Here is a 27,432-nt window from a genome sequence, read left to right on the forward strand (position 1 = left end):
CTTTTCACAGACTTGCTTTCAAACAAACATCCTAGCAGCGTGTGCTGTAAAGTATGGTGGAAGAAGAGATCATGGACTCCAACCCCTGGACCAGATTAGGTGACTTGGAAACACAGGAGATGCTGTTATCCATTATTTTATTCAAATATGCCTTGGATAGAAAATCGTTCTTGGGTACACAAACCACAGAAGGCCTCTGGATGGAACACAACCTCCAAAAATTAAATGATTCCAATCTTGCAAAATTTCAATTGGAGTCATGTCCTTATAAAAGCCATTCTCCTTCTTTCTTTCTTTTCTTTTCTTTTTTTTCCTTTTGGTAATTGCAAAGCCAAATCAAAAGTGAACAGAGTGTAAACTTTTAAATGGTATCATTAAGCAGCCAGACCTACAACATGTCAGATCATGAAGGTAACACACAGCTCACTCAATGTTATTGGTAAAATCATTTCAGGCTAACAGCAAAAACAAACTTGTAAAATGGCTCAAATGAAAAGCAAAAAAAAAAAAAAAGTTCATTTCCATCAGCTTTTGGAAGGAGAACATTACTGCCACATATCCAATAATGAGATGAAGACTTTTATTTGTTTTTGATATAATTGACAGCATCTTGATAAATGTCAGTTGGCTATTAAATAAAATCCATGTCAGTCTATCACACAAGAAGACAACATTTTCTTCTGATAACCTCATGAAGTCTGGGCATTCCCTGGCCTTGAAGTCTGTTCCAGTGAGAAACAATAAGATCTTTATGTAGCTATTCTTTTTGAGGTATAAATAACCAGAATCCCAGATAAGAAACTTATATTTACAGCCTAACTTTATTATTTTTAAATTGTTGTTTTTCTCCTTAAACAGGTCAGCTGACTGTGGATTGCTGGAAATCCCTGCACATTTTATCATGCCTGGGTCAGCAATATATTCTTGGCTTCAGAAACACTGATGTTGAAAATTGAACATCTGGTCTTTCCTTCCCATTTCCCTCCCCATCCTGCTCCACCATTTCTCCCCCCCTAGTAATCAGCATTTCCTCCTCTGCCTCTCTGGCTTGCATAGCATTTAAAACTTGAATTTGGTGTATAGTGTATTTATTTGTTTGTTTTGGGAGCCAACTTGGTCCTGCTTCCAGTTCTGAAAAGTTCCTGGCAGTGCCATTTCCTGTGGTTCGTTTTTAGAAACCACTTAAAAGCAAGGGCAAAGGTTATTCCGATGGGTTAGATTAATTGGTCACTAGTAAGAGGAATTATATCTCTGCCCAAAGGCACAACGCTGTTTCTTTCCTCTTGTCTATCACGGATGCTTTTTAAGGGGACCTAATGAAGATGCTGCCATAATAATGTGCTAGACCTGGAGGTTCTGGAGCCCTAGAATGGAATGTGGTGGGTCTGTGATAAGCGCATTCCTTTTTTCTTGTCTTTAGTCAGTTTCTCAAAATGATCTCTAAACCTAATACTGCTGATCCTTGAACACCACGGGTTTGAATGGCACAGGTCCGGATATACAAGGATTTTTTCAATAGCGAAGACTACAGCATTTACACGATCTGTAGTTGGAATCCATGAATGTGGAGCCACCTATATGGATAGAGGAACCATGTGTACACTGAGTGCTGGCTATAAATTATCCTCAGATCTTCTACTGGACAGAGTGTCAGTGCCTCTAACCCTCACCTCATTCCAAAAGTCAACTGTATTTTACGATCTGCATTTCCAAAGCAAGATTAGTCACTTATCTTATAAATAAGCACTCCAATTCCCTCCTGGGACCAGTGCTGGTTTTCAGATGTTGGGAGGGACACTGCTTAACGGAAATGGGTCAGGTAGCACACAGAGAGGAGACGCCTCCAGAATGGTCTCGCAACATTCCACAAAGCATCTGAAACATGAGGCACACACTGGTGTACAGAGCACACCACGATCATTTAAATTCCACTTGGACCCCCCAATTCTATTTTCTTCAAAAAATAATGTATGATTCTTTGATAATTCTGGTCTCTCTAGTTGAAGACAGCTTTGGGGGAAAAAAAAAAAGGCTTAAGTTGTATATTTTTCCTGATTCTCCAGCAATATATTTTGCTGTAGTCATTGAAAAATACCTCACATTGTCTGGGATCTTTGAAGTACACGGCAACTAAATGAGAAGTGTACTTCCTCTAGACTTTCCTAGAGCTGCTGAAATGTAAACAGAATTCACTTTTGCTGTGCCATTTTCAATAGGGCTTAGAATAGAAATGATCCCTTTTTGAGTAGGACTGAATTTCAGCTTTGAAGAGATGCTGTAGATTCTTTTTTTCTTCTTATGGCCACACTCATGGCATACAGGCATTCCCAGGCCAGGGACTGAATCCAAGCCTCAGCTGTGGCCTACACTGCAGCTTTGGCAACACTGGATCCTTTAACCCACTGTGTGGGGCTGAGGATTGAACCTGTACCTCTGCAGAGACCCGAGTTGCTGAGTTGCTCTAGATTTTTGAGGGAACAAGGGTATGTGCCTGGAACCCAGAATCCCCATGTGGTTTTCAGATTCTTAAATTTTTCTCATGTATTTCAAGTGTCTGTTATAAATTTGAGGGACTTCACCTTTCCATTCAATGTGCTAACACTTAGATTAAGACAGCTTTTGAAAATTCATGAGCAATTAAGTGATGCACTAACAAGAAAATTGACTTTATTTACAGTACCAATGGGGGGAAAATGATAATGTGATAACTCAACATAAAAATGTGACTTCTTTTATACATTTCTAAACTAACTTTTGGAATAAACTATGTCTCTTTTTTCAAGGCAAGGTCCTTAGAACCACTTGGTAAGTATATACTGAATTTTAACTTTCCTTTTCCTGTGATACAGCAAGAAGTTCATCCAAATAGAACCATGCCTCCACCACATAAATCATTCAGAAGATCTGGTAACTTTCCATGTGATTCAGTTAAATCCTTTAAATCCCACAGGAGAATGTACTTGCTTTTGGCATATTTCTCCATATTAGGAGGAAAACCAGTCTCCAGAGACATGGTGGTTAATGAGAATGGGCCAAAAGCAGATGTCCTAAACTCAGTTTTGTTTGCTGAGGCATTTTGAGATGGTGCTTCTCTTGATTCCTGAAGAAGTTTCCTTTCTGAGTCCTCAGTATCTCTCTAGGCTCCCCACGATGCCTTTAAAACGGCAGAACCTTTCTTCCAGTAATTAAAGATAAGGCAATTGCAGAGGGAATTTACACGTTGAATGAAATTCATTGACGCTGAGCTGAAAATCCAACTATACCTAATGCCAGAGTTGATGGGTTTGCAGGGAGCAGGAGGAGGTGAAGAGCAATGAGGAGACAAGACAAGACGGCAGCAGGACGGGGCAGTGGAGGGGCTGCGGGAATTTCCCCACCTCTCAATTTTGCCCCCTCTCTAAGCTGAAATGGAAATCCACCTGCTGGAGGCAGTTGGTATTTTAAGGGTAATGCAAACACCCAACTGAGTTTTAAGCCAGAAGGTGTTCTCATCTTCTATTTCTTGTCTTTTTTTTTTTTTTTTCTTGGCCATGCTCATGGCATGCAGAAGATCCTGGGCCAGGGATTAAACCCAAACCACAGCAGTGACAATGCCGGATCCTAAACCTGTTGAGCCACCAGGGAACTCCTCCATCTTCTATTTCTTTAGTTTCATAATATAAACATGAATCCTCCATGCCCAGGAGAGAGAAGTCCCAGGCCCTAAAAAGACTACAGTGTGTTTGAAAGTGTTAAGATAATAACACATATTTTGTTCAAGAGATTCTTCACTCGCTTGGATGGAGGAAGAGGAGCTGAAGTCAGGCCTGAATGCCATCTATTACAGAGTATATTGATGCCACAAGGAAAGGAAGCATCTCCTCTGAAAGGCTTCACATATTTCAACCAATCAATAAAGAAAGAGAAATATTTCTCAGCTCCAAAACTAGAGGGTAACTTTTAGAAATCTTCCTGGGGCTCTTTGCTGAAAGTCTAGTTTTTGCCAGGATTGATCAGTCATTGGTCACCCCCACCCCAGGGGAGTTTTAAGAATCTGTATGTTTAGACTGGAGAAGGCAGGACATAGGGTAAGGAAGGAAACAAAAAGGAAGTTGTCAGAGTGTGGCCTCTTACTCAACCCTCATTAATAATCTCAGTAGTTCCTGGTGAGCCCCTCCCCCCTTTTGTGCCAATATCTGCTATAGAAAACTTCCCTGAGCAGAGGTACAAAACTGTTGGATTTCTACAAATACGCTTGCTTTGAAACTCAGTAGACAAGCTAGCAGAGAGAGGAGGGAAAGCACTGTATTTGCTCTAAACTAAAAGAAGCATGGATTACCCAGGGGTTCCCTGAACCTAACCTGCCCCCACCCCCCCATCCCCCAACTCTCCCTGGGGCTTTTTCTTCCTTAAATAAAAAAATAGAGACCAGAGACCCCTGGTGGTGTAGCAGGTTAAGGATCTTGCATTGTCACTGTAGCAGCTTAGGTTACTGCTGTGGTGCAGGTTAGATTCCTGGCCCAAGAATTTCCACGTGCCATGGTGTGGGCCCCAAAAAAAGTCTACATGTAAAGTATCAAGTTATATATAAGGTGCAATTTGTTGAGGAAGAGAGAAAAGGTGAAATAGAGGGCTGAGAACAGAGATCATGTCAAAAGCATGTCAAAGAATGAACGGTCGACTTTTTCAACTGAGTGTAGCTGGTGAAATACTCCAAGTCTGTAGCTGTGACCTAAGCCCAGGCCAAACTTCAACAGAATGACACCTTCCAAAGTCAGCACTTAAATTAGCTACTCCCACCTCAGCTCCAGATATTGTAAGAGCAGCACGAATTATCTAAGGTCTTTCCAGCCTCCCACTTAGCATACAGATTTAAATACTGGAGCTCCAAGTCAAAATCCCCCAGTGGACCACCTCAACCTTCATTAGTTGGAAAATAAACAGTTCTGTAGTCAGGGAGAAGGGGTCTTTTCACAGAAATGCCTTTGATGCTAAGGCTGCTTTGAGGATACATGTCCCTATGCCTCCAGGGAATTTTTAGCACCAAACTCAAGGACCCCCAATACAAGGGGGCAACCAATAGTCAAGACCAGAGTGTTTTCTATAAAGGCAGTGGATGGGAAAGTTGTAGTTACTCTGATCCCAGTTTCAGGGAAGCAGATCAAGGGGTGGTGAGGGCACTGGGGAGTAACAGCTTATGCATTCAACTCAGAAGGCAGAGCTCAGCGCGCACACACACTAGGTCACTGCTTCTCCTCTCTGGAGGTGGTGACAGCTTATGATATTCTAGCTGCTGCTGCTGATCCTCTGAAAGGAGCCCATGTTATGTCATAGCCAACCCACTATTTCTCCATTTATTTATCTACTACCGTCACGGGGCAGAAAAGAAGAGTTTGCTATTTTCTTTATTTTTACTTAGGTGGGGGAGGGGAGGAAGCTAGTCTGTGCCTATATATTCTGATTTTCGGTTGATTGGTATTTTATTTTATTTTTGCTTTTTAGGGCTGCACCCACAGAAGTTTCTAAGTTAGAGGTTGATTCAGAGCTGTAGCTGCTGGCTTACACCACAGGCACAGAAATGCAGGATCTGAGCCGCGTCTGTGACCCACACCACAGCTCACAGCAATGCTGGATCCTTAACCTACTGAGGGATTGAACCTAGGTCCTCATGGTTACTAGGTTTGTTACTGCTGAGCCATGACAGGAACTCCCGGTTGATTGGTTTTAAATGGGCTTGACAACCTAGCTGACGGACTTTCTCCTCTGTACAGGATTTTTATCAAGAAAGTGAAGAGCACATATCCTCAAGATAAAAAGAGACACCCTTGTGCGTGGTCAAATAAGAAATGTGGTTACACAGAATTAACATCTGGGTAGACCAACTGGCCCACAAGCCCACGCATGCTGGTTAAGCACATGTGCTTGAGTCAGTCATTCGTGGGTTCAAATCCTGACTTCTGCCACTTAGGTGGATAACTGGCTTCAGTCACCTTCTCCCAGAAGCGGATTCTGAGCCAAAGATTCACACTCAAGTGATTTATCAACAAGGAACTCACAGGGAAAGAAATGACAAAAGTTTGAGGAGCAAACTAGGGAAGAAGAAGATTAGCAAGGGTCTGGTTTCAGCTGAAGTCCAGCCTCAGCCCGATCCTGGAAATCTCTGAAGTATGCATTTCACCCCAGAGTTTATGGAGAGGTAAAAGAGCCTGGGCTTCTGTACCCGAGTGTCAATTAATCATTAGCTCATGGGTGGAGGTTCAAGAGTAAGTTCCCGGGCACCTGGGGAGATGGGGTAACTGTGGTAGCCCAGAGGCAATCCTCTGAAGAATTTTGTAGCTACAAGCCATCAGCAGGCAGACACCCCAAACTTAGGGATAGATGCACAGTAGGCACTGTGAAGATGACCAGAAAGGACCTTGGCGGGGGTACCAAGAATGTCCACTACAGTGACTGTGGGCAAATTTCTCAACCTCTCTGAAACTGTTTCCTTCTATGTAAAATGAGAAACTAATATTAACCTCAGAGATTTGTTGTGATAATGAAATGGAGATACCACATGTAAAATGCATAAAACCTGATACAGAGTAAGTGTTCCACTAAATACAATCAGTTCTCTGTATCCGTGAGTTCCATGTCCACGGATTCAACCCACCATGAGTGGAAAATATCCTGGAGAAAAAGAATTCCAGAAAGTTCCAAAATGCAAAACTTGAATTTGCTGCATGCTGGCAGCTATTTCGGTAGCATTTATATTGTACTAGATATTATATATAATCTATGATGATTTAAAGCGTAGCTGAATCACTTTGTTGTCCAGCAGAAATTATCCCAATGTTATAAATCAATTATACTTCAATAAAACTTTTAAAAATGAAAAACAAATTAAGTCTACAGGAGGATGTACACAGGTTAAAAGGAAATATTAAACCATTTTATATAAAGGATTTGAGCATCCATGGATCTGGGTGTCCATGGAGTTTCCTGGAACTAATTCCAAAGGACAATTATACTACACGTTGTATTTTCCAGCTGGATCACCGACTCCACAAGAACAGGATAGCATCTCCTTCATTATATTGTCTCCCCACTCCCTAGAGAAATGCCTTGCACATAAGAGACGCTCAATAAATATTTGTACAGCGTTAAGGTAGGAACAGTATCACAGGGACGCACAAGACTTTGCCAAAGAGAGAAAACTATATTCAGTTGGGACTGGACAGTGAGCCTATGACAATTCAAAAATTCTATACTTGACAACGGAAGCAGAGTTCTCATGTGAAAATGATAAATAAGCCTTACTAAAAAGACTTTTAAATTCCACTTATTAATAAGACCACTTATCTCACTAGTGAAGTCCTTAAGTATTGAGAAGCTCTCCAACTGAGAGTGGGAGATACGAGTTTTCTGAAATTCAGTTTTCAGTTGGAAACTCAGACTTGTACTGCTCCTCCACCTCTTGTTACGGTATTGAGGACTGGTTACCCTGGAGACTGGGAAGCTTTCCCCCCGACCTCCTGGGCTGGTCCTCCAACAGCATCCTCCCCCCCACCTACCCACCCCGCCCCCATAGTGCTCTTGCTGAGTTCTACTGAGACTGTTGCTTTCTCTGTATCTCTCCACTGGCCCATCAGCTCCTTCAGAGCAGAAGTGTGTCTCTGTCGCCTTACCCTCAGTGCCTCATATGCCTCGGTGCCTCAGTGACACAGGTACCTTGCTCAATGAATGAACGAGTAAATGGATAAATCTCTAGGACTAATGAATGTGGTGAAGTCTACCTCACATTCTCAGACAGAAGATTATGGTATAATGTAAATTTTCATCCTGTGTATTACTAAAAATGTAAACAAAGTCAAAAAGAATTGCTTTATAAACATGGGTGTGATTTAGGCAGCTATGAAAAAAAGATCAGAAGAAATAAAGAAATAGAAGAAAAATCAAAAGAAATAAAGGCCTGGGGTTCCCTTGTGGCTCAGTGGGTTAAGGAACTGATGTTGTCACTGCTGTGGTTCGGGTCACTGGTGTGGTGTGGGTTCGATCCCTGGCCCAGGAATGGTGTGGCTCTGGCCAAAAAGGAAAACAAAAAGGAATAAAGGTCAAATGTTCTGGGTCAAAGACCTGAAATAAAAGGACCAAATAGAGGTGGGGAGAGAGGTGGGGAGAGAAGACAGACCCCGTGAAGCCAGCAGCAGAGTGGGTGGGTCATACATGGTGTACATGGAGGAGGGGGAAAGAGGGAGAACTGAAAGGAAAAAGGAAAAAGAAGGGCAGGAAGTGTAAAAGGCCAGTCAAAAGAACAGAAGAACAGAAGAGGAAAGAAGATGGTTAACGGAGGGCAGAAAAGTTCAAAGAGAAAAGAAGACCCAGATCTTGTTCAGTAGCTACAGCAGGGCAGGGAAAGGGTGGCGAGAGTGGGACAGACAGACCAGAACTCAGCTGAGTGAGCAGCAAAAGGTAATAATTGTGAGATGTCTGTGAGCATCCTTCTACTCCCTAAAATCCCCATGATCTTGCCTCTTGGCCCCCAATTCTCTCACACCATTGCGTGTAGGTATGCGACAAAATTACATCTCTGGGTGGGTCTACACTAGAGAGAAGGTCTGACCTTCATCAAACATTCATCTGCCCATCTTTGAGAAGACGCTGACCAACATTTTCTGTAGTACCGCATTTCCACCCTTTGCTACAGCTTCCAGCACCCAGATCCTTAACCCGCTGAGTGAGGCCAGGGATAGAACACACATCGTCATGGATACCAGTCGGGTTCTTAACCCGCTGAGCCACAACAGGAACTCCAAAAGCAATGACTCCTTTCAAAGCAATAGTTAACCAGCACATCAGTTTCATCCTGAAAGATTTCCTGCATTTTCCCTCTGTGTCCAGAACCCAGTGGTTATGTAGGAGAATTTTACCGCCTCTTCCTGCCTGACAATCCCACAACACCAACGCTATGGAGGAGGGAAGGAGCAATTACGAGGCAGGCTGCAACCAGCCCAAACCCTGCGGTGTGGGTCGCAGCACTGGCTGAGCTTCTGTTCCATGGGATAGTAAGAGCCAGGGCATGAAATTAAGTTAGGAAAGCCTGGGATTAAACCAAAAGCAACAGGTTTCTTTATGGTAGGACTTTTCAACGGTCTCTTCAGAACTGGGAAGAGAGCGCACTGTGATCCCCGTATTTAGGAATGAGACTCTTTTTTTTCCTCCTGAGCAGTTATCACTCAGGTTGAGTTCCTGAGAAACACATTTTGGGAATGCTAACATAGACTCTGATGGCAGAAAGAGGGTCGATGGGGGCCTCAAAACCTCCTAGCTCCTTTTCCTGTTGGAAAGCTGCAGATTTCTAACAATTTCTAAGGTTAAAATAGTTCTGTGCCATTGAGGTCCTTCCTCCAAAATTCTAAAAATTTATGAATCTAGAGACTGTTTTCAAGGTTTATGTTATGGCTACCCTAGACTGAGCCACAGATGAAATCCAAAGCTAGAAAATGTCACAAGAAAGCCCCTCCCTAGGCCCAGTGCACCTTCTCCCAGATATCTACACGGCTAACGCAACCAACTCCCTCAAGTCTGTTCAAATGGCGTCTCTTCATCAGCTTGTTCCCTGACCACCCAGTTTAAAATTACAGCCCCACTCCTCAGCACTCCCTATAGTCTTTCTCTACTTTGTTTTTCCCGTCTCACTTCTCTACTTCTCACATACGGTATAATCTACCTATTTATTCGGTTTCATGGCTCTCTCTCTACCAGAATATAGGCTCCATGCACTTCTGTTTCTTTTGTTCCCCATCCAATCTCTGTATGTGATGTACTAAATCTAGAACATTGTGTAGAACAACGCCAAGTGCACAGGAGGTTCTCAATCAATACTTGTGGAAAGAAGGAATGGATGAATCAAGAAAGACAGGATGTTGAGATTTGACTTGAGGGTATGGAGTGTATTTTATATTTCTCATTCCTTCGTCTTTCCACCATGGGTCCCAGCATGTTAGGCAGGGCCCCAGATGACATGATCCTCCAGAACTGCCCCAGCTCAAGCCCTTGACATACCTCTGGTGTTTGGTATCCTAGAGATGAAACAGTAGCGGTAGCATCTGTGTTTCCAGGGCTCTGACGCTCAGCGACATCACACAACCACCCACAAAAATGCCAGCTTGCGAAACTGTTAAGGAGAATGGGGAAAATATTATTTTCATCTCCGTACAAATAAGAGTGATCAGACATAAACACAGGGCTGCTGATCTGGGACATAGCCATCAACTGCCTGACAGAGGGACACAGTTTACTTAATATCCTCAGAATACTCCATTTTTAGGAGTACTGGCTAAATTTTTTCTGTTATAAATAACGTCTGAATGAAGATTTTAGGATATAATTCTTTCCTATTTAGTTTATGCCTTTTACGGAACATACTTAAAGCATACGTACTGAATCGCTCTGTAAACTTTATTCTTAACTATTTTATCTAGTTCCATTTCCTGAATTGTTATTCAGATTTGAATTTTGAAAGACGTTTTTCTTCTCCCACGTATAGTTCAACTATGAACAACTTTATTTAACTGAATATTTGTAATGAGTGCTTTATTCTTGGTGAATTTTTGTAGTTTTCATTATTAGGAACAAGAGGTGACTTTTCAGGCAATCATTTAACACTTCCAATTTTATATATTATCTTTGTTAACATATATTATGAACTGAATAATGGTCTGATATTTCTCACTAAACTTCAAAAAAAAAAAAGGAATACAAAATCCCAGATATTGGGAGGTTGCTCTATTATGAAAACATTCTCATTGCTCTCAAAAATCTTTTGTTCAACTTTGATGAATTTCAGTAGGAACTATAGTGTAGTCAACACATCCTTGGGTCAAAATGGTAGCAAAGAAAACAGAGGGGACAAGATGTTCTGCTTTGGATCAGAAAAGGCCTAATGCAAGATGCTGCGTTTCAGTGAGGCAGTGAAGGATAATTAAGATTTGCTGCCAGAAGGAAGGAATACAGATTGTTCTCATGCAGCTGCTTTGTCCATATTTCTGACTCCACTTGACCAGGTGGACAGTATGATCTCAGCCCGCTAGCCTACTTTAGCTCATGTTTATGGATTTTTTATCCAAATTTTGCCAACACTGTTGAATCATCTTCTCGTGAAATCTTTCTCGGATGAAAAGCACTCTCTGGATCAACTGCCATTAAATCATTTTACTTCTTTAAATTCTATACCACATATGTAAATCTTTTAAAACATTTTTCCTGTTTTCATTTTTGTTCTACTGAATTTTTTTAATCAGATGGTATTCCTTGTAAACTTTAAGATTTTATGCAACCCATCTTAATTGAGATACGGTTACGGGCTGGGCTGGGTTCTAGATGCTGAGAATACACAGTAAATTGGATACTGATTCTTACACTCATGGAACTTAATATTGAATCATTGATCAGGATTTGCTGTTGTCTAGAGAGGAGTTTAGGGTAATAATCTCTGCCTTTGTGAGCTTTCTTTTTGAGGCCACCATTTTACCAAGTTCAAATTATGGGTCCAATTTTGCAGGTTGAATTTTTAAGAAGACTTGATTCTTCTATCAGTTTTTTTTTTTTTAAGCTGTATCATGCCATTTGTAATTTTAGCTGTTGACAGTTTTATTTCATGTTGATTTTTTCGACCAAGTCTAGTTTTTGGCCTGAGCCAATTCCTGCAGCATCCAACATGATCGACATGATATGACCCGTTAGGCAGGTTTTCATTTATAATAAGTTTTACCACTTGCATCTTTAGCCATTGTCAGTTTTATTTTGTGTTGATTATTTCAGCCAAGCCAAAACTTTCCTCAGCAACCTAGTAAAAATGCCCTTTGGGTCAAATTTGTAGGATCAAAACTGCAGAGTATTTTAAAAAATCTTTGATGGAAATGGTATGGTAAAAAATGTGATTCAAGACTTTCTGTTTTGAAAGAAGCAGGATGAGAAGCTCTGAGAAATCATGACTGTTTAGAGCAGCGCTTCTTACACCTTAATGTGCATACAAATTACCTGGGATCTTGATAATAGGCAGATTCTGATTCAGTTGGGTCCAGGAAGGACCCAAGACTCTGCTTTTCTAACAAGCTCCCAGGGTGACTCTGAGACAGCGAATCCCCAGGCTGAGTGGCAAGGAGTTGGGATGTATACTTTGTGGTCCATCAGGCCTGGGGTCAAGTCCCTCAAAGTTATTTAATCTCTAGGTCTGGTTTTATCCACTTGTAAATGGGATGATAATACCATTATCTATCTATGAGACTTTTTGTTAGAATTAAATAAGACAATTTATGTAAAATGCACAGCACAGGGCCTGGCACCTAGAAAATAATAAATGGTGCTCATTAAGAACTAATAAGTAAAAGCACACTGCAGGTTCCAGGAATGAATGGTAAGCAGCCTGGCTATTCAAAGTGTGGTCCATGGACCAGCAACATTTGGAAGCTTGATAGAAATGTAGAATCTTAGACCTACTGAAAAATAACCTGCTTTTTGACAAGAACCCTGGAGATTCATGCGCCTATTATAGTTGGAGAAGCAATGACACTGAATTTAAAGAAAAGGGGCAGGAAGCAAGCCTGGAAAGGCATCCCAAGAATTGTAGAGTGCTCACTAAGGACTTGGAAACTTTTTGGAGATACCCACCCATTCAGTTCCTTCTTCCTGCTACACAATCCCCAGCAGATATTGTTAATCAATCATCCACTCATCCAGCCAGTCCAGCCTCAATTAATCTCAGGATCCTTATCTATACAATGCCCTGGGCAAGGAGCTGTCAGTGGACACAATGTGGCAGAAATGGTAAATCACTGCCACTGCAAAAGACCACATGGAACCAGCCAAGAACTTTAAAAAGGAAAAAATGAGATAATACATGCAAGGGTTTAAAAGAATTCCTGGTATACCTGGAAAACAATACATACAATACATACGAGTCAATTATTTCTACCTAGCCTAGCAATCTCTGCTAATATTTTCTCCAGACAGTGAGTAAATGAGAAAACTTAAGACAATATTCATATTTTGGTATTACATTTATCGTGAAATGATAAGGAGAGTAGATAGAATTTTTGTTGTCATATGGCAAAATGAAAATGTTAGCAATCCCGTGTTCCCGCCTGCTCATTTTTTTGTTTGTTTGTATGCTTTCCATAAAGAAAGATGCCATGAACACCTGGCGGGGATTATGGCCTGGATTTCTGGGCCTGTGGGCTCTGGGGTCACTCAGGCTGGCTGAAATGGTCTGAGCAGAGCAACGGAGCCCTTCCCGGTCTGCCTTTGAACAAGTGAGGAGGAGAATGCTTTCTTCCACAAATGGCCTGACTTGTTCTTCCCACATCACGTAGAGTGGACTCTTCAGTCATTGAAGTGCTGTTGACAAGAGTGGGAGCCTGTGGCCCGTCCAGGGGTGGTGGCAGAAAGCCATCACAGAGAAGTAAATTCCAACTGTCCCCACAAAGCACAGTCCACTGAGAGCTGAGTTCCCCCTCAGAAGCCCTCAGACAGACTCAAACTGGGTAGAATTAGCAGAGTCCAAAGCCTAGGGTTGAAGAGGGTTGCTTTGCACTAGATGACCCGAGAGAACTTTTCCAGTTGGAGCATCAGGCTCTTGGACGCGAGTGACCTGCTGGCTACATTTTCTGGATGCTGCGCTGCACCAGGATACCCTGAACTCTTAGAGCCAACGCTGGCTTGGAAACGCCTGTGCTCCTCTTCCAAGAGCTCTGCTCTCCCCAGCAGTGCATGGTGATCCAGAGACCAAACTGTCCTGACAAGCCCAAGAACCAAAGTCTACTGAGGTTTAAAGCTCTCTCTTTCAAAAAACATTTTGTATTTATGGCCTTTTATTTTCAGTCAAACCCAGGAATCTCTGTGCTGTAGAAAACCATCCACTCCTTCATACCCTGCCTGATGTTATGTAGGCAGTTGTATCTGATTCTCGAAAACGAATATGCATATGGAAGTAACGAGAATGCCATATAGTGAACTACAGCGATATGTGTAATTTTCTGACTGGTTTCTTCTTGGCAGGGCAACCGAAGAGCAAGAGAAAGCAAGGGGAACCAGAGTTCATGTGGGATTGAGACAGGAACCCCCTTCATAGCACACTGTGTGCCGTTTCCAGTGGGGGACTTGCCCTGCCATGTCTTTGAATATGCAGCTTACCCAAGCTCATCAGTAATTCGCTTTCAAAGTGTGCTATCAACAGACTCTGCATAAAAACATCTCTCAAATAATGAAGGCTTTGGTTCTACTGGACTGCTTTGAAACAGCAGCCTTTAAAAACACGATTAAAAGTTTCCATTGAAGTTCATTATCAATGAATAAGGTTTTGTACTTATGCATATGAGGCCTTCGACACAGCAAGATGTCCAAATCCTTTCCAAGTGAGGCCTGGGACAAATATGACCATTTCCCTTCACGAGCAGATAGAGCAGTGCTGAGCTCTGTGGCTCATTAGGGGCCATGACTTAAAATGTAAAGTATTTTAACCTTTTCCAAAAGGTTTAACAAGAAAAAGGAAAAATGGTGCTCAGCACCTCCCCGCTGGCTTGTGATATTAACCATGTCTCTTGTTTTCTCTATTCTGAGGCTTTGGCATCTGCAGCCTTGTGGACGGTAGAGAGACTGCCCGCCCCAGGGTTAGCTGATTCCCAGAGATGAACAGCTCCCCAGGGAACACACTTTTCAAATACACACCAGCCAATCAAGAGCCCATACCCCAGCCACCTCCTTTATCAGGATCTCACACTCCAGGCCACAGTCCACCTGTCCCACACAGGCCAGGGCCAGGGCCAGGGTCAAGACATTCAGGACAGCTCTTGGGCCCCTGACTCCATTGAAACCACTCAGACCAGCCCATCTGAAGGCTGCTTACCCTGCCTTGCCCATTCCTTCCCGATGAAACCATAAAAAAGGCTCTTGCCCACAGTCCTCTCTCTCCCTCTGCACTCTAATTGAACCTGGTGCCTCTCCATGGTCTCCCCCGCCAGAGCAGCACACCCCCTCTTCCTGGGAACTGTAACAACTTGTTTTGTTCATATAATCCTTTTTGACCTGTTGACCTGACTGTAGGTCAAATTTTCTACGAATATACTTTATATCTATTTTCAAACACTTATTAACATAGAAGTTACTGGGCCGTCCTGAGCACCTTCTTCTGTCACCAGGTGAGAGCAGCAGAGCTCCAGGTTTTTTGCTCCCCGATTCTTCCAGAGCGCTCTTCTAATCCTCCGTGTTCCCCACGACCTTCCCCTGGGCCCCATTTGCCACTCTCACTCCTCCCGCTTCCCACCCCCGCAAGGACAGTCCGTCTCAGAGCTGCTACCATCACTACACAGCACTTGGAAGTTCCAGCAACTGCAGCACCTCCCAGGACCCCTGCCCCAAGCTGAGGACCAACCTCTGAGGCTGCTCCCTTTCAGAACTGTGGAATTTATTTCATTTTATCCTTAGGGGGAATTTATTTCATTTTATCCTTGGGGGAATTTATTTCATTTTACCCTTAGGGGGAATTCAGAGATTTTTGTTATCCGTTTTCTTCCAGAAATGCCTCTGAGGCCTCCGAAATGCCCCCCTTTCTACAGATGTTGAGGGTTCTTGGCTTGGTAAAGACAAGATTTCCCTCCCTCCTGCCTCAGACGATTCGTGTCGGTCGGCGGGGCTCTGTTTCCTGGAGCCAGCGATCTCTGCCCCCAGTGAGAGACCGCAGAGACATCCACTCCCCTCCCTCCCCATCCCGCCACGTGCATGTCCTCCCTCAGGAGGATTTAGTAATATTTTTTCACACTCAATTTTATGAAGGCCAAGACACCTGCTTCCAAAAGGTACACAGACTTGAGATATGCAGGGAGACGCTGGGCTTCAAATCACCCTCATCCCCAGGAGGACCCACCCCCCACTCCCCCCACAACAAAAAAAAGAAGAAGGAAAGATTGTTTTCTAATTATCCAGTGTCGAAATTGTGCCACAGGATTTGGGAATGTTTGAGATGATCTCCACATCTGGCTTCTTCTCCATATCTGTGTTTTCCTAGCTCATGACCCACCTACCCGCTACCTCCCAACACGCGTATTCTCTGTAATATGCTACCTGAAATAGAGGCGCTGTGCAAACTGCAATAAACGTAATTGGATCACATGGAAGAGGAGACTGAAGAAAAGAGAGGAGCTGATGTCGCCAGTCGCTCATTGCTGTAAGACTTTTACTTGGATTTGGGTTTAAGCTGGGAGGACAGTATGTCTAGTTTAGGGGGGTGGTATTTCTGGAAAATAATGCCCTGTCTTTTTCTCCATAAGCAGCCTCAAGTCCAGGAAGCTTAGAAGGTGAATCCTTCCAATCCCTTGAGGCAGATACTCTCAGTACCTTCCCCATGGCCCAAAGGAGTGCCTCCCAGGGAAATGACCAGTGTTTCTCTGTGGGAAGCCCTTTGCTGCTACCTGGTTGGCCAGAAATACAAGAGAATTCATCCACCCACGAAGAGCACTCAAAAATACCAACGGGTGTTGGTGTGTAAATTCCCTAGTTCTCTGACTTCTCTGGGGAGTACTTCCTACCCCAGGGGGCGCTCCGTGCTGGCTCCCAGCCATCCACAGCAGGACGAATCTTTAGCTACCCACAGTGGGCGCTTACCTGATAATGAACTCTTATCTTGGCTGCCTTCCCTTCCCTGAGTCACCTCCCCACTCTCCTACCCGGGTTTCCTGGGATCATTTCCATTAGCGTCTTTATCTTAGAATCTACTTCTGCAAAAACCCAGGCTGAGACCATTTCTGAAAGAGCAATCCTTCTGCACTAAGTTCTAATTTGTCAGACTAGAATGTGAACTCAGAGAGGGTCATTCATGTAAGAGGTAGTTATGGTATATATCACAGTGTGCTAAGCCCCTTGCCCATTGTCTCTGTCTAGGAAGTCAAGCTCAGTCCTATTTTTAGTCATTTCGCCTACTAAAGAGCATGGGCTACAACGGTGAAAAGGCGAGGCTCCAGAGTCAGAGTGCCTGAGAAAGTAATGAATATTTATACACACACGCACACATAATAGATATATGTAACATTATATATGAATAAGTGTGCCTTAGAGCACAAGGCAAAGACACCTGATCTCATGGAACAATAGAACATAACAATTCATCAAGGATGACAGGCTTTAAACACATCATTGATATAAAGAGTGGTGAGGATTATGATAGCTAAGGACAGGGAATATGTGAGAACATATGAGACAGACTTCATCTCAGGTCAGGCAAGGCTTCTCCCAGGAGGGATCATTGAAACTGAGGCTAGAAGGACAATGAGAGGAGCTGACATTTATCAAGGACTTGCTTTGTACCAGCTGATGTTAGTGCTTTACCTACGTTGTCTCATTTAATCCTTTAATAATAACAACTATTATTTCCATTGGAGATATAAATTATTCAAAACTGCACACCTAATAGGTGTTAGGACATGGACTTATCTTCTGGGGGACCATGACTCAGCCCACTACCATACGTATACTTAATATGCATAATGAATATAAGTATAATGTATTCATACACACACATAAACACACATATCCTCAATGGGTAGCACAGGGCTGTTCACGTAACAGATGCTCAATAATCGTTGTTGAAGGAGCAAATGAATAAACAGAATTGGATCTCCGCCTTCTAAGAATGAACAGAAACTAAAGGCAAAGGTAGTCAAAGTTACAAAAAGGCAAAGAGAGCCTTGCTTTGGTAAAGCTGCAAATCCTTCTAGAAGTTCTGTTGTGTTCAGGTCACTGCCTGCCTCCACAGTTTCCTGGGAGAAACCACAATAGCTCTTTGACTTTCTAATCAGCAGAATCCCCTCCAGAATATTCTAACATTTATGAGGAGCTTTCATTCACCCTGATTTCCTTCTCAAGAAATCCTAGCTCTACTGCTCACAACTTTTCATTATGAGACTGAGGGGGAGGGTTGGGGATGGGAACCCTGCTGTTTCCTCTTCCTCAACATCTAATATTTCTCCCAGGCTCTTTTGCCAAAAATGACCTTTCAGAAGATATAAGAGGGAACAAGAACTGATTATTGCCAAGATAACCATGAAGAATGCCACCCATCTAGGCCACACACTCTTTAAAACACAAGCATGAAATTTGTTTTCCTTTTTTTCTATTTGATAAAGACAGATCTGCAAAGATATGGTCCAGCTTCTATGGATCACTGCATTATTTGGAAATGTCACTTTGACAGCGGCCACCCTGTTGGAGAGGTTGGGGTCACGTGAAGATCACAGAAGGGTGTAGCTTTTTCTCCCGGGTCACAGTTTGGAGGAAGGATTGGGATACAGAGAAGCAATGCCGGTGCTGGAGTCACAGCCTAAAGCGCCCTGGCCTCAGACTGCCTCCCCGCCTCCCTGCCCTGCACCAAGCAGCTCCAGATGGTAACCATTTCACGTTTTCCCGGTTAGGTTTGGAACTGAACCAGTGTCAGCATCTCCTCCTCGCCCCCACTCCTCTGTAACAGGATTGTTCAGGGTCAGCTCCTGCCATTTGCTCCTCTCTGTGGTTCTCCAGAGCCCTGACCTTGGCGCCCAGGCTTTTAGACAAGGAGCCAGCAGACCCCCTGTGCTGGGGAAGAGCATGCAAATGCACAGGAGGAGGATGGCTGTCTGGCTTTTCATTATTAAAAATTGTTTTTTTGATCACAAAAGTTGAGAGTAGAAAATAAAAGTGTCCAAAAAAGTATTAAAGCAAAATAAAATCACTCATTATCCTACTATTCAGAAAAAACCACTATTACCATCTGATGTCATTTTATTTTTACTTTTATATATATATTTTTTTGCTTTTTAGCGTCACACATGCAGCATATGGAAGTTTGAGGGCTAAGGGTCGAATTGGAACTGCAGCTGCCGGCCTATACCACAGCCACAGCCAACGTGGGGTTCGAGCCACATCTGTGACCTACACCACAACTCACTGCAACACCGGATTCTTAACCCACTGAGCAAGGCCAGGGATCAAACTCAGGTCCTCATGGATACTAGTCAGGTCCATTACCACTGAGCCACAGTGGGAACTCCTCCCCAGCCTTTTACAATGGAATATATTTCTTTGTTCTTCCTTTATCCTTGCAAACTGGGATCATATAAAAATGCATCAAAAGAACCTTCACCAGTTTATGGAGTGGTTTTAATCTCAATAGCAAAAGTGAAATGTCAAACAAAGAAGGTGAGAACTCAGTCTGATGCAGGCTGGGATGGTGAGAAGGCAGAGCCAACAGGTACAGCCTGGCTTCTGAGCCCAGCAGACCTGGTATCTCCCCTTGGGACCGTTGGACTTACTAGCTCTGGGACCTAGCAAGTTCCATGACCCCTCTAACCCACAGCTTCCTATCTGGTGTATGTGCAGTGATTACCCCCTGCCCAACAAATCAGTAATGACACCAATAAAGTTAGTACCCTTCTCTTTCTAAGTGACAATGTGGTGCTCAAAGAGACTTCCATCACTTCCTCCAGGTGAACATTTTATTCTTAAGAAATCAAGGCCAGTTCATAGGGTAATTACAGATTACAGGGATCTACTCAGGCTACCATCATAAAATAAATAGCACAGACTGGTGGCTTAAACAACAGAAATTAATTTCTCTCACTTCTGGAGGCTGGGAGTCCCAAATCAAGGTGCCTGTGAATTTGGTTCATGAGGAGGGCTCTCTTCCCGGCTTAAAGATGCCACCTTCTCACTGTGTCCTCACAGGGCAGGGATAGAGAGAAAGAGTGACTCTCTGATGTCTCTTCTTTTTTCTTTTTTTTTTTTTTGTCTTTTTAGGGCCACACCCAAGGCATATGGAAGTTCCCAAGCTAGGGGTTGAATCAGAGCTGTAGCCACTGGCCTACACCACAGCCACAGCAATGAAGGATTTGGGCCACATCTATGACCTACACCACAGCTCATGGCAACGCCAGATCCTTAACCCACTGAGCGAGGCCAGGAATCGAACCCATGTCCTCATGGATACTAGTCGGGTTCGTTAACTGCTGAGCCATGACAGGAACTCCCTGATGTTTCTTCTTATAATGACACTAATCCTACCGGGTCAGGGCCCTACCTTTATGATCTCATTTAGCCAAAATTACTTACTTGTAGGACTTATTTCTAAACACAGTCACATTGGAGGTTAGGGCTTCATCATTTGAATTTATTAGGGACACAATCCAATCCATAGCCTGGTTAACAATTTTAACAAAAAGATACTTTAGTCCTGTTGAGAAAGACATAACAATGCTTTTAGCCTACAGTCGAGTTGAACATATAGGAAAAAAAACCCCAAAAACAGGGCAAGATGAGCTCTTCCAGAGTTCCCATCGTGGCTCAGTGGAAACGAATCTGACTAGTATCCATGAGGATGCAGGTTTGATCCCTGGCCTCGCTCAGTGCGTTGGGGAGCCAACGTTGCCGTGAGCTGTGGTGTAGGCCGTGGACATGGCTCAGATCCCGCATTGCTGTGGCTGCACTGTAGGCCGACAGCTTTAGCTCTGATTCTACCCCTAGCCTGCGAACCTCCATGTGCCCTAAAAAAAACAAAAGACAAAACAAAACAAAACAAGATGAGCTCTTCCACTGCACTGAGAGAAGCACAGTGGACCCCTCCCTTAAAGGGGCCAGCATTTTCTTCCAGGCTATTGTCAATGACCAAGGAAAATACAATTGACTTCTGCAGGCTCCAAAGGGGAGTCATGAGGTGGAAGTTCACTGCTTTGGAGCCTTGTATTATAAGGTAGGACTGAGTCACTTTGCTGTACAGTAGAAATTGGCACAACATGGTAAATCAACTACACCTTAATTTAGAAATAGATAATTTTCAGGTATTCTGAAGCTGCTGACCTAGTCGCAAATGAAAAAAAAAAAAAAAAGAAAAGAAAATGAGAGGCTCCTAGTTTCAGGAGTCTTTCTTACTTTAGATGAAGAAGAGATAAAAGGATAACTAGCTTCTTTTTAGAAAGTTAAGGCAACTTTTCTCTCCACCCCACCCCATGTGGTAAAGTGCCCTCCTTGTCTTTGGCTTTCCTGGAGCCGGCTGGCGAGCAATTCCTGAGGAAGACAGGAATTCATTCTAACTCCAGAATGATGCATCTTGACTCCCTGAGGAAGACAGGAATTCATTCTAACTCCAGAATGATGCATCTTGACTCATCCATTCCTTTCTCCCACTCTTCCATTCAGCCATGTAAACACTGGTCTGACCCTTTGCCCTCAGGCAGTCTCCTGAAATTCAAACCTCTGATGGGCTGATTGTAATCACACTCACAGACTATGAGGGAGTCTGGAATCCCATCTGCCATTTCCTCTTCACTTTCTGCACGAAGAACCTGGGGTTGTTTAATCCCTGAGAAATGCCTCTGTCTTTTGAAGAGCAAAAGTACCTTAGGTACTTCTAATTTCCCAGTGGTTCTCGATTTCCAGGTTTTGCAGACCAGGCTAATGTATTCTGGGGGATCCTCAGAGAGTAGTCAATTGACTACATGTGGTCATAAAAGAGAAACCTTTTTTTTTTTTTTTTTTCTTTAGGGCCACACGTGCAGTATGTGGAAGTTCCCAGGCTAGGGGTTGAATCAGAGCTGTAGCCACTGGTCTACACCACAGCCACAACAACGCAGGATCCAAGGCACATCTGCAACCTACACCACAGCTCACGGCAACACTGGATCCTTAACCCACTGAGTGAGACCAGGGATCGAATCTGAATCCTCATGGATATTAATCGGGCTCATTTCCACTGAGCCACAATGGGAACTCCCAAGGAGAAGACATTTTAAATTACTAAGAAGGTAATAACTCTCTCCCACAAAAGACCTCTGGCCACCTTAAACTGGCGTTGGTAAAGTACTCCACTGAACCTCTTGCTCATGCTGCCATGGGTTATAAAAAAAAAAAATATCACCAAGACAGCCTCAGTCTACAGATTAGACTTTTGAAATTTTGGCCTTTTACTCTGCTCTTTCTTTTTTCCCAATGGAGAGCTGGCTCTATTCTGCTCTGCAGTTACCTTCTCTACAGACATCTCTCTTGTGTCTTCTTTCTGTCTTCTTGTCTCTTTCACCCACAAATTTGTTGTTGTTCTGTCCCTCACAGAATCAATGGGTGGTGGACAGATAATTGTGGTCCGGGTTGACAGGCTGCCAGCTCTGGAGCAGCAATTAGTTCGAGCTGGAGAATTTCAGAAAGGAGATAAAATACAGGAGCCTCTGGATTCCAGAGGACAGCATTCCCACTGACTCACCTCCTGAAACTAGAGCAACCTCTTCACCTTCTTCAACTAAACCACTGAGTTGATACAGTCCAGGATGGTTTGAGAACTGGTGTTTTGGGAGAGATCTGAAAGAGACAAAGACGAACCACTCCACCTGATTTTTTCTCATCTCCAGCATAATAGCTAAATAGTCCAAATCTTACTAACTTAAGCAGTAATTAGATAGTTTTGGAAGGAAATCAGAAGTCTGAAGGTCAAAGGGATGCCGAGGGACTCGGTTTGGGCAACGGCAGGAACCAGGGGAACACTGAGGCCCAGGTGGTGAGAGTCACATGGCTGGATTCACCAAATGCCAGCCACCTCTGCTGGCTCGGCCATGAAGCTGACTTTGAAATCATTTCTTCTCTATTATGTTATTTATTAAATATTCCAACTCCCAGAAATAGTTTCTGATTGGTTGAACTCAGGTCATGTGCCTAGCCCTAAGATCACATGCTTGATCTTTAGGCTTCATGCTTGGCCCTTGAACATAACAATGAGCAGCAGAGAGGAAGAATCTGGACTCCTAGATTCCATAATATGAATCATAGTCCTGTGAACCCCCACACAAAAGGACAGTCCCCCCAAACTGGAAGATGGGAATGCCAGTAGGGAGGCAGAGGGTTTGGATATGAAAAACCAAGAAACAAGAAATGTCCAATACAGTGGCCCAGGAGAAGTATAGAGTTGCTCTGAGAAGTGTCCCTCTTCACTCTGAACCTGGTATGGTGTCAATTTTTTATTTAGTTATCTTTAAGGCTGCACCCTTGGCATATGGAAGTTCCTGGGCCAGGCAGTGACCTGAGCCACAGCTCAGACCTACACCGAAGCTATGGCAATGCTGGATCCTTTTAACCCACTGCACCAGGGTCGGGGGTTGAATCCATGACTCCACATTAACCTGACCGAATTCAGTCAGACTCCCAACCCACCGCACCACAGTGGGAACTCCGGTGTCAACTTACTTTAAAATATATCTATTTTTGGAGTTCCCATCATGGCCCAGCAGTTAATGAACCCGACCAGCATCCATGAGGATGCGGGTTCGATTCCTGGCCTCGCTCAGTGGGTTAAGGATCTGTCATTGCCGTGAGCTGTGGTGTAGGTCACAGACACAGCTCAGATCCCACATTGCTGTGGCTGTGGCGCAGGGCAACGGCTACAGCTGCAATTGGACCCCTAGCTTAGGGACCTCAATATTCTGCAGGTGTGGCCCTAAAAAGACCAAAAAAAAAAAAAAAAAAAAGAATATACACACACACACACATGTATATTTAAAAACTTTTCTCAATTTGGGGAATCTCTTTCAAAATACTTCATTGGGTAAATCATTAATAGCATGTTAGATTCAGACATTTGCATCCTTTCTAAGACGACTTTTTAAACAATCAAGTTCAGCTTTCATATTCTTATTAACAAAAGCACGTTACAGGAATTTCCACCCATTTGTTCAAATATGTGCTAAGCAATTACCATGTGCAAGTGTTGTTCTGGGTCCTGAGGTGCACTTATGAGACAGGATCTCCTCTCCCCCCAGCATAGGTGTCTGCCCTGGATCTTGCCATTCCCTCATCCCTTGCAGATTTTACCCCCATGCCTGATAATTCCCCTGCGAGCCCCCAAAGAAGCTTCCCATCTACACAAGAAAAACCAAGCCCATAGAGTTCTTCCAGAGGGAAGATGGCTGGACTGATCCATCTGAATGGTCTAAGCATTATTCAGTGCAGTGCGGAAAGGGCCTTAGGTCCTTACCCCCACCCTCAGGTCACCAGTCACACTGTGCCCAGTCCCCTTTGTCCAGCTAGGAAACTCTTGCTCTTTCTGATGTCAGTGGGTCATTCACTCTGCAATTAACAAAGTTCTGGAAATGCTGGATGACACTGAACAATTCTAGTGCTTAACTGTGCCACTTAGAATTGCTCCTCATCCCTCTTTCAAGGCTGATCGAAAATGCAGACATGCCTGTGATCCCAATGCATGGTTATGTTTAGGGGGTGAGATTTGATTTTTGGTTTGTCTGAATGTAGAAAATAACAAAATGTGCTGAAGAGCAGTATTATTATCACTTCAATTTTCACGCAAATCTATGGAATTTATACAAAGAGCTTAACATAGTCCATCAAATCAATCACATTCTCTCCTTCTTCCCAAGAGTTCCTGGAGCCATATTAGTAGGAAATGATATTTTACCAAGAGTGGACTTAGGAAGGTTCCAGGGGACATAACCTCGGAAGATTAACAGTCCAAGGGTATAAGGTAGTAGATTAGGAGCCCAGGCCAACAGCGTCTCCCTCCCTCTGGCCCTCTAACCAGCACACTTCTATGACCTTGGATCATAACTGAGACAGCCTATTCCCAGACTTTGGACGCAGCTTGGCTGCACCTGCCCCAGACAGTAGGTAAAGGCCTATGACCTCCCCAATCTGAGCAATCACCTGGATGCCCACATCAGACCACTCTTGATCTCCTTGTATTTGCATTCATGTCCTTTCCTCTGGGTTTCTGGCTCAATATTCTGGTTCCTATACTTACGTGTGATGCCTGGATTAGCCACTCTCTAGCTTTCTGCTCTAAAGATTTAGACTTCAATTTCTACCTATCCCCAAACCTCAATTCTATTTAATTCTTGGTGGGGGGTATCCGTTGTGGTCTCTAAAAAAAAAAATAAAAAAAAAATCAGATCTATTCCTAGCTCTGACAAATTCCCCAAAACAAAGCATTCTTAATATGCTCCTTTACCACTGTCTTCCTAATGGGACGTCTTCCTATGCCCCAAACCTAAGCCGATCTAGAACTGCACCAAACCAAACAGGTTCAGGTGGAAATGGATCCGCTTCAGGAAACAGTGAAGTAGTGTGAAGTACCACATGGAAAGCTGCCAATTAAAGGCAAGAGAACAGAGTGATTCGTGGTCTCCATCACTCTGAACAGGACAACGAGGCCACAGCTGATGAGTGCAGTGTGGTTAGTGGAGCATGTGGTGTGTGGGGGAGGGGAATAGGCGATAGTCAGGTCCGGTCTGTGTATTCCCTCATCTAACTAGTGCCAGGCACAAGAAGACACTCAATAGACCCAAACAGCTCAACCACCCCTCCAACAATCATGGCCAAGGGGACTCTTCCAAGCCGGCCTTTAAAGATGTACTTTTGGCTGCAGTGAGAGGGGTGGCCTGGAGGAGGGGAGCACAGAGGTACAGGCCTGCCAGGAGGAGAGTGGACTGGAGTGCCTGAATGGGACAGTGGCTTTGGGAAGGGGAAAGACAGTAGAAATTAAGAGATTCTGCAAAAGCAGATTAGAAAGGCTTACTAGGGGAAAAGAACAGGAAAGGTGAATCCCAGGCTTCTAATTTGGATAAATGTGTGTCTGGAGGAGGCTTTAACGCTGCTGGAGGCTTGGGGCTGAGGGATGGTTAGTTTGATTTAGGACGTATTCGGTTGGAGGTCCTAGGGGGATGCCTACTGTGCAGACATCTAAAAGGTGAGTTTGGGGGCTTTTTGTTTGTTTATTTGTCTTTTTAGGAGCCCACAGCATATGGAATTTCCCAGGTTAGGGGTCAATTCCGAGCCACAGCTGCTGGTCTACACTACAGCCACAGCCCCACGGGATCCGAGCAGCGTCTGTGAACCACACCACAGCTCACAGCAATGCACATGGTAAAGCAGATCCTTAAACCACTGAGCAAGGTCAGGGATTGAACCCTCATCCTCATGGATACTAGTTGGGTTCATTACAGCTGACCCACGACGGGAATTCCCTAAAAGGTGAGTTTTGGACAGAAGGGCTTAGAAAATGGAGTTCCCATTGTGGTGCAATGGAAACGAATCCGACTGGGAACCATGAGGTTGCAGATTCAATTCCTGGCCTCGCTCAGTGGGTTAAGGATCTGGCATTGCCATGAGCTGTGGTGTAGGTCTCAGACACGGCTTGGATCTGGTGTTGCTGTGGCTGTGGCTGTGGGCGTGGCTGTGGCCAGCAGCTGTGGCCAGCAGCTGTAGCTCTGATTCCCTTGCCTGGGAATCTCCATATGCTGCAGCTGCAGCCCTAAAAAGAAAAAAAAAAAAAGTTTGCATCAAGAGAGATCCCTAATTGAAAGTCAAAAGCACAATTTGTATACAAGTTGATAACATGATATCAAGATTAAACAATGTAATGTATATTCCCTGGCCAAGCATCTCTCGTAAAAGAATTGCTATGTGAAGTGGCATTGGTCAGAACAGGAGAAAGAGATAACAAATAACAAATGGCATAAGCCTTTGGGCAAAGAAGCTGACATTCCTTATGAACTGTAGAATGGGCATATGTGTGTGTCCCTACTTATGTCTGTCTGACACCTGTGTCTGCAGGGCACAAAATTGACGGGGGCTATTATTACCTCCACAATAATCAAGGTCAATAATTTTTGTCTTTATCATTTTTAAAATTTTTTATTTACTTTTTTGTCTTTATCACTTCAACGTAAAATTTTAAAAAGCAAAGTTAATTATCCATCATAAACAAAATATCAACATTTTAAATAAAGACAGGATTGGATCCCAGTGCTATGTTGAGCCACACTATTTTGGAAGTGGAAAAAAGAAAAGGAAAGATCAGCAAAACTGATCCAACTTCTATTTAAAGCTTTTGTATTCTATTCCTCTTGGGGAGGGTTTGCATTAATTTTGATTTTTTAAAATAATACTGCATTATTATTTTAAATTCATGTTATCTATCATGATGACTGTTTTTTGGCACCCCCTTAAATTTTATGCCTAGGGCAAATGTCCCCTCATCTCACCTTAATGCTGACTGTGTGCAGTGTGCTGTGTGTGTGTGTGTGTGTGTGTGAGGGAGAGAGAAAGCGTGGGAACAAACACTTCCATTCAAGCAGGATTTTATAGCAAATGTACAGATGGACCATTAATATGTGCTGTTATTCTGCTCCAAGCCAATTTTTCATCTCAGAGTTCATGCTGTTGTTTGTGGCTGTCCAGGATACAGATTTGGAGCTGACTCCTCATTTAAACACCAGCAGTGGGACACAATCATCTCTTGGCACACCAGAAGTGTAAGAGAGTCCACGGCCTTCCCCAGCCACCCTATGAGCTATTCTCAAACCTGTGCTGCCTGGATCCTAGACAAAGCCTGAGCTTCCCTTCCCAGTCTGACCAGTCTTTTACGACCTTAATCATCAGGCCCTGGGGATACAGGACAGC

At 43.6% G+C, this 27,432-nt stretch overlaps 1 protein-coding gene across 4 annotated transcripts in view; it reads right to left on the reverse strand.

Annotated features, from left to right (window-relative positions):
- BBS9 (Bardet-Biedl syndrome 9) overlaps positions 1 to 27,432 on the reverse strand; it is a 728,255-nt gene that overhangs the window by 29,632 nt on the left and 671,191 nt on the right. For all 4 annotated transcript variants that reach the window (XR_007132618.1, XR_007132616.1, XR_007132617.1 and 1 more), the window contains one exon: positions 10,024 to 10,135. The gene's annotated coding sequence lies outside the window, so the exon portion shown is untranslated. The remainder of the gene's footprint in view (positions 1 to 10,023; positions 10,136 to 27,432) is intronic.

This window comes from Phacochoerus africanus, chromosome 16, assembly GCF_016906955.1.
Source record: "Phacochoerus africanus isolate WHEZ1 chromosome 16, ROS_Pafr_v1, whole genome shotgun sequence".
Lineage (NCBI taxonomy): Eukaryota > Metazoa > Chordata > Mammalia > Artiodactyla > Suidae > Phacochoerus > Phacochoerus africanus.